At 37.3% G+C, this 7907-nt stretch overlaps 1 pseudogene; it reads right to left on the bottom strand.

Annotated features, from left to right (window-relative positions):
- Positions 1 to 6183: 6183 nt before the first annotated feature.
- Positions 6184 to 7112, bottom strand: LOC134376653 (olfactory receptor 10V1-like; annotated as a pseudogene).
- Between the last annotated feature and the right edge of the window lie 795 nt (positions 7113 to 7907).

The following is a 7907-nucleotide window of genomic DNA, read 5'->3' as shown; positions in this document are numbered from 1 at the left end:
GTTTAAAAATTTATCTGTATTTAATGATCTGAACAGAGAGTTGATGTGGCCAAAGGGAGAGAGTCTTTTGAAAAAATACAGATAATTATCCTATAATAAAACTGTAGACTACCCTCATTCCTGGCATTTTCACTGTGCTGTAAAAGGCTGCTTGTTTTTTTATTGCCGAAGTCTTTAAACAGGGGAGACTGTCATGTTTATGCCTGAAATAGAATTTAGTCAAATAAAAAATTTTGATCATTTGGTACTGACTTTACTGTTTTTAACTTTTTATTTTGGGAAAAACACTGCAGACTTTTTGTGGGAAGCATTTCTGTTGATTATTTTACTGATTTAAAGCTGAGTGATTTTTTAAAAAAGAATTTGAATTTGGCTTCCTCACTCATAATATGTCTCCTTGCTTTTTTGGTTTGATAGCATTGAGATGGGTGAAAACCTAATAGATTTGTCATTGAATTTACTTCATTGTTACCAAGAAAGACCACATACTGTTGGTGGGAGTTGTTCAAGCTATTCTGGAGATTATTTGGTAAAGTATATTTAAAGCCTGAAAACCACGTGCACTATTAGACCCAGTAAGCCACTTCTTTGACATTATCCTAAAGTAATAATCAGTCACATAAAACTATGGATGAGAGTATTCATCCAACATTATTCATAATATCAAAAAATTGCAAGTGATATAAATGAACAATTAGGAAATGGTTGAAGAAGTGGTGGTGCATCAGGTGGTAGAATATTATGCATATATTTAAAAATCGTATTTTCCAAGAATACTTGGAAACATGTTTGGTAATGGCAAGTGGGGGCAGACATTCATTGTTAACATTGTTCTAAGTGGAAGGACATTCAGAGACACTGGGAGTTGTTCTGGCTATGAATTAAGTGAGTAAAATTCTACTAACCAATTCAAAATAATATGCACCTTGCTTTCTGGTACCAGCCAGAAGCCAAAAACAAAACAAAATAATGTGCACCTTGCTCAATATATAGTCTGTGAGTTAACAATTGAAATATTATCTTTCTCACAAGAGAAACAGTGACAATTTTAGGGAGTGCATTAGATGAATTTAAACTTTGTTTTAAGTCAGGTGCTGCAAATTGCTATAGAGACCTTTAAGTGTTGCTTTGTGTTGCTTTGCCCTCCACAGATTTGTCACCCCTCTTCCCCTGGGTGACGGAGCCGCAAAGGATTACTCGAAGACCATCTCTTCTGAGCAGTGAGAGACCCCAAAGTGATTAATCTTCCCAGGGCCCTCCAGCAAGAGGCATCCCTTCCTTGGGAAATTAACTCCGAATTGAGGTTCTCTTCCTGCATTTATTTTCCAGACCAGGAAGTTAAAGGAAGAGAACATAGGTGGGGTTATAGTTTAACAATATAGGCTGGTAACTTTCAGTGAAACAAGTCAGATGACATTCCATTAAGTGATCTTACAGCAATATCTCAGTATCTTTACATAACAATCAGTAACTAGTCTGTCCTTGAGCCAGCAACCTTGCTGTGCCATAAATCTTTATCTTACACCAGAGACTTTATAGCCTGAGGAAAATTTACAGTCCTCTGCAAGGTCAATATTTGAAATTGCAAGGCTTTGGAAAAACAGGCCCTGTGAAGTACATATGTTTTATAGTATATTCCACATCTGCCCCCATTTCATTTATTTAAAAGAAAAAGAAAAAGCTATAGATCAGGTTGGCACAGTTAAGACAAAAGCATTTAAAGCAAAGTTAGTATCATTTAGCATGGCAAGTCCTTCTAATTTACTTTAGGTGAGGACTGATGATATCATCCTCTCTCAGGGCAGCTGCAGTTGCATCATTCCAGGTGCTGTGAATTGGGTGTAATTACCAATTGTTGAAACTCTGGAAAGGGATTCTGCTCCACAAAATAGTTGATTCTGAGTCCAGAGAGTTTGTTAAATTGTCCAGGATGTTACTGCTTTCAGAGCATCAGTCTTTTGTCAAATTTTTGATCAATTACAAGTCTTTTGTTTAAGAACAGGATGTCTCATCCAAGTTACAAACACCCTCTTTAAGGCCAGGAATATTTAGAGAGCTGCTTTTATACAGAATACATTATTTCCCCCTTTATGATTAAGGCATTCCTCATAAAAGCATTGATGATCAATATCTTGATTGAAAAGGTCTTACTTTTCTTTGTATAAGTCCCACACTGCTGGGAATGCTGTTTCCCAGGTGAAGATCTGTCTGTCCCATGTCAGGGGGAAAGACGAACAGCAGGATGAAGCAGCAGTTTAGGCCAAATTATGGCAAACATGAAAGAGATCAGCAACTTGGAAGTGAGACATGCTATCTTATATCCAAAGTTTTAAATTATATCCTGTTATAAAGAGAGAGTTAATTTTCATATGCCGTATTGCCATAATAATCATAAGGATACTTAAAGTTATTAAATTTGGGGGGATCAAATAGGGAGAAAACAAATACTTTTAACTCTGTTTTAAATGACATTTTACCAAACTGTTGTGAGTTATAGATAGTTTGAGAGAGAGAGAGTTTTCTTACATTTGGAAAACATTAGGAGAACCAGCAGTGTTTTAAAATAAGGAAATTGTAAAAACCCTTCATTCTTTTTAATTAATTTACCAATTAACTTTTGTTGTTTTGAATTTTGTAAACAATTTCACAAACCCATCAGTTTCTTCATTAGAATTCTGGAACTTTAGTTTAAAGCTATGAACTCAATGTTTGTCAGAAACTGTAACTATCAGAGTTTTTTCATGAAATATCTGAAGACATAACATTTTAAAATTATAATTAAACCAAGATTATGACCAATAGGATTTATATCAAGACACAGATATTTAAGAACCTTACAAGATTTTGGAACACATATCCATAACACCTTCAGTACTGACAACGCTTTCCCATATAGTCTAATTTATTAAATAAGCCAATTAGTTTTGATACATCTTTCATATATCTTTTGAGAAACTCCAGGTCCCTTGGAATTCCTCAAAGATATTTTAAAGTTTCAGAATTTAGTGTTGGAAAGCTCTGTTAAATAACAAAAGGCTTAAAACACTTAGTTGAATAAAATCACAAATTACTACAAAAAATAAAACCAAAGTGACAAAGGGTTTTAAAGGCAGAGAGCACAAGAACTTATCATGAAATAAGTTTCTTAAACCAGTTATCTAAGGGACAAAGAAAACCTTTTACAACTTTGCATCAAGAGCAGTTAAGTGAAAAGACCTTTAGTAATCCTATTTGATTAGTAAACCCAGGCAATGATGTGTGCTGGTAAGAACATTTTTATACATTCAGGTTAGTAAATAGGCATCCATTTACCAGAGAAAATTACACAAAGCCCAGTTTGAATTTTAGCTATATTTACCAAATATACATTTATCCTTCCCACCCCAAAACTTGGTGTATTAGATCGATGCCCTTATCAGTTAATGCTTAGTAGGGCCTATGCGATATTTGGTATAGGTTTCTTTTCATTAGCCATTTCAGGTCCCAGGTTTCCATGTGGCATTTATAGCCAAGTGGAATCCAGAAAAGCAGAGGGCAGTATTCATTATCTATGTCTAAAGGATATTGTTTCTCCTAGCATGGCCAGGAGGCAGAGCTGAGATAACAAGGAGACATATTGACCCAGAGACAAATTTAGGTAAAAAGTTTGAATCAAATTTTGAAAATATATTTATCAAAACTTTAGAAGATTTAAGTCACATGAACTTGAAAAGTATACTTATTTATTTAATGAGCACGCATTAATTATAAGCCAATTTGGTACCTTGCACATAACATAATTACACAAATAGACACGAACATATAGACATAACACACAGCTTACACATAAGCTGTGTGTTATGTGTAACAGCCACATACATATCTGCAGACATAAACAACAAGAAGAAACAAGGATTTTATAGGTTATGTTTAAAATGTAATAAAAAGCTCACTAGTAAAAAGGACAGTCAGGTTTAGATCGTTTTTTTTTTTAAAGACTTATTGGTGAGGCCTCAGCTTGCCTTAAAGAAAGCAAGATAACAAATTTACACTGTAAAGCAAAGTATGCAAATCTTTTCAAGAAGATGCAGAGAAGATTTTCTTCCTTTTAAGAAAATAGTATAGAATTCTACGATAGGATTTTGTGAAGAAATACATAGATGAGACTAGAAGAGAATTTAGAATTCTGTTTAAGATAACCAGGTGGATGTCAGAAAATTTGAGACCATCTAGTTAAACAGGTAGATTTTAGGTTAGATTTTGTTTCTCAAACGGGTTACTGAGATCAATAACTGAGCCACCAATCAGAGATGAAACCATTTGACTCTTGAGGTTTTTAGGAGAAGAGCAGTAGACCCAAAAGGGGTCTGGTTGGCACCATTCCTGCTTTTCTTCATAAAATCACAGAGTCTTCAGTGAAAAAGAGTAGTACACGCAGTTGAGAAAAGAACCACTTCTTTTAAGAGAGAGGAGAAGCATTGTGCAGATAAGAACATGCTCAAATGATACCAACACTGTACAGAAATATTAACTTCTTTTACTTTAGATTGTCCAATTTAAAGATTTCTTAGTCACTGGCAAAGATTAAGTTTTATCCTTTATTGGTGACATAAACATGTCTTAGTTTTTTGTTAAGGTCTTGGATTGGTCTCAGAGTGACTTGACATAGATTCCTAGTTGTTAGGTAAGAAGCCTTAACGAGACCCATTGCATAATTAACCAGTGACCAATTTGTTCCCAAATTTTTATGTTAAGGCTCCCTTCCTTGAGGTATCAAGGACATGGTTGTTTAACATCCACTAACAGTTTTACAAGCTGCCATTCAGTTACTTACAGCCTGCTGCTTTAGGGAAACATTGGAGTTGTAGTGTATGTTCAGTCTCCCCTTTTGTTAATGAATTATTCATATTTTAAAAGTAAAGAGAAGGAAAAAATGTCTCCGGGGTTGAAAAGACCTAACTTTGACCTGCCACAGATGTGGAATCACTAATCGAAAGCCACCTGTGATTCCCTTACTGGGCTGCATTTCCCTTATTAGGGACTCCCTTGCCAGGATGAATTGGATGTCCTTTTCCTCTCCAGTGCTTGGTAGGTCAGTCTCCAATCCATGGAGAATGTCCTCACACAGGGCACTATTTTGTTGCTTTGTGTTGATCGCCATTTTGTCGCTTTGTGTTGCTTCACCCCCCCACGGATTTGTCACCCATCTTCCCCTGGGTGATGGAGCCACAAAGGATTACTCAAAGCCCGTCTCTTCTGAGCAGTGAGAAACCCCGAAGTGGTTAATTTCTTGCCAGAACCCTCAAGCAAGAGGCATTGCTTCCTTGGGAAATTAACCCCAAATTGGGGTTCTCTTCCTGCATTTATTTTCCAGACCAGGAAGTTAAAGGAAGAGAACATAGGTGGGGTTATAGTTTAACAATATAGGCTGGTAGCTTTCAGTGAAACAAGTCAGATGACATTCCATTATACAATTAAGTGATCTTACAGCAATTTCTCAGTATCTTTACATAACAATCAGTAACTAGTCTGTCCTTGAGCCAGCAACCTTGCTGTGCCACAAATCTTTATCTTACACCAGAGACTTTATAGCCTGAGGAAAATTTCCAGTCCTCTGCAAGGTCAATATTTGAAACTGCAAGGCTTTGGAAAACCAGGCCCTGTGAAGTACATATGTTTTATAGCATATTCCCAATTTAAGAAACTTAGAACCCATGAAACCATTGTTTATTGCCTTGAAAATTACAATCAAATGAATAAAATTTTAAAAATAATAAAGTCTTAGAAAAATGTGTGATAGAGATATAAATTTAAAAACAAAATTCTGCATTAACTGTGAATTTTACTAAATAAGATTACCCAGTGATGCAAATTTATCCATCAAGACCATTTGGTGTGTGTTATGTATATATTTTGTTGGTGCTAGAAGATGCCCATGTGCTTATATCAACACATGTGACTTCATGTAAAGATTCTTAATGTTCGCAGTACTTGGCAAGTGCGGTTTCAGTCCATACATAGCCAACAATGATGTTACTGCAGGAAAATGCAGAGTTAAAATTGTCTTTGCATATAACAGAATAAACAAATGATACAAACAAGAAGACTAACAGTATAAAACCAAAGATCTGTTTATCCCCCATCTCCTCATCTTGTGGACAGGATACTCATGTGTGTCTACCTAACAGTGTTGTAGAGGAACACTCAAGGTATCTGTGTTGAGAGCAGCAGGAGCATCATTACTCCCTTAAAAGCATCCCTAAGCTCTCTGCTCCTCATCCTGTAGATCAAGGGGTTCAGCACAGGAGTGATGAAGGCGTAAACCACGGACAGTACCTGACCCTTCTCAGGAGAGTAGCTGTAGCTGGGTCACGAGCAGATGAGGCTGGCGCATCTTTACTCAGTCAGGTGGGAGGAACAGGTGGAGAAGCTTGCGCCTCCTCTCTGCCAAGCAGATCTTCAGGATGGCAGCCACGATGAAGACATAGGATAGAATGATGAGAAGGAAGGGGATGGTGAAGATGGTGACACTGACCACAGGTGGCCTTGTGGATCCAGGTGTCTGCACAAACCAGTCTCATGACAGGGAGGACATCACAGTAGAACAGGCTAATGATTTCTTTGCTGCTGCAGAAAGGGAATTGGAAGATGAACACAGTCAGCTGCATGGCCAACATGAACTCCAGCAGCAGAGACCCCAGGCAGCTGAACACACAACCACCAACTTATGATGAGAGTGTGACACAAAGAGTGACAGATGTCCACAAACCAGCCATAGTCCATGATGACCAGCAGAATGTGATCAGCACTTCCCAAGAAGATGAAGAACATCTGGGTTCCTCAACCAGCCAGGGAGATAAGGGTTCTCTCCATGGACAGGACGATAGCCAAAGTCAGAGGGGCAGTGGTGGAAAGGCAGAGGATCTCCAGAGCTGCAAAGTTGCCAGGAAGAAGTACATGAGGGTATAGAGACAACGGTTGATCCAGATGATGAGGAAAATGGAGACATTGCCATGGATGCTGACCAGGAACATAATCAGGAAGGCCATAAAAATCGGCATCTGCACCTGAGGGAGTTTAGAGAAAGGGCGGAAGTAGAGGGAAATTGTCCCATTTTGGTTTGCATCCTCCATGTCTTCCACATATCAGGCCTGCTAATAGCACAGGTGCTGCCCCTGAGGACAGATAAATGTCAGGACTGGGTAAAGGGGCATGAAAATCAACTACAATGTATATTGAGAAGTAAAATAAAATATAATATAAAAAAAAATGTCAGGACCAGATGCTAATGCTGGATGACCCATTCAACCCCTGGCCTCACCCTTCCTCGATCCCCTCAACTCCAACTATCTTTACCTACAGCCTAAATTCAGGAATTCACTTGTACAACAGCTTTTCTGTTGGAATCACCCAGAAATACTTCACCACTGAAACTTTTTTTAATTGTGATAAAATATACATAACAATATTTATCATTTTAACTACTCATAAATGTATAATTCAGCAGCATTTACTGCAATGTTGAATAATCACCACCTGTACTTTCCTATCATGCTCAGCAAAACCTTGGTACCCATTATACAACAACACCCTATTATCTCCTCTTCCAGGCCCCTCTCTTCTAGTTTCTGTCTCTATGAATTTGCCTATTCTAGCTAGGTACCTCATATAAGAGGAATTATATGATATTTGTCCTCCTGTATTTGGCACTTATTTCACTAAACATGTTTTCAAGGTCCATCCACATTGTAGCATATGTCAAAATTGCATTCCTTTTTATGGCTGAATAATATACCATTGCATGTATATACTACATTTTGTTTATCCATTCATCAGTTTATGGACAATGAACTGTTTCTAATTTTTGGCTATTGTGAATAATGCAACTATGAACATTGAGGTACAAATATCTGTTCAAGTCAGCACTG

Source organism: Cynocephalus volans, chromosome 4 (genome assembly GCF_027409185.1).
Source record: "Cynocephalus volans isolate mCynVol1 chromosome 4, mCynVol1.pri, whole genome shotgun sequence".
Lineage (NCBI taxonomy): Eukaryota > Metazoa > Chordata > Mammalia > Dermoptera > Cynocephalidae > Cynocephalus > Cynocephalus volans.
The sequence above is the reverse complement of the archived record's forward strand: the minus strand, read 5'-3'. Positions and strand labels throughout refer to the sequence as shown.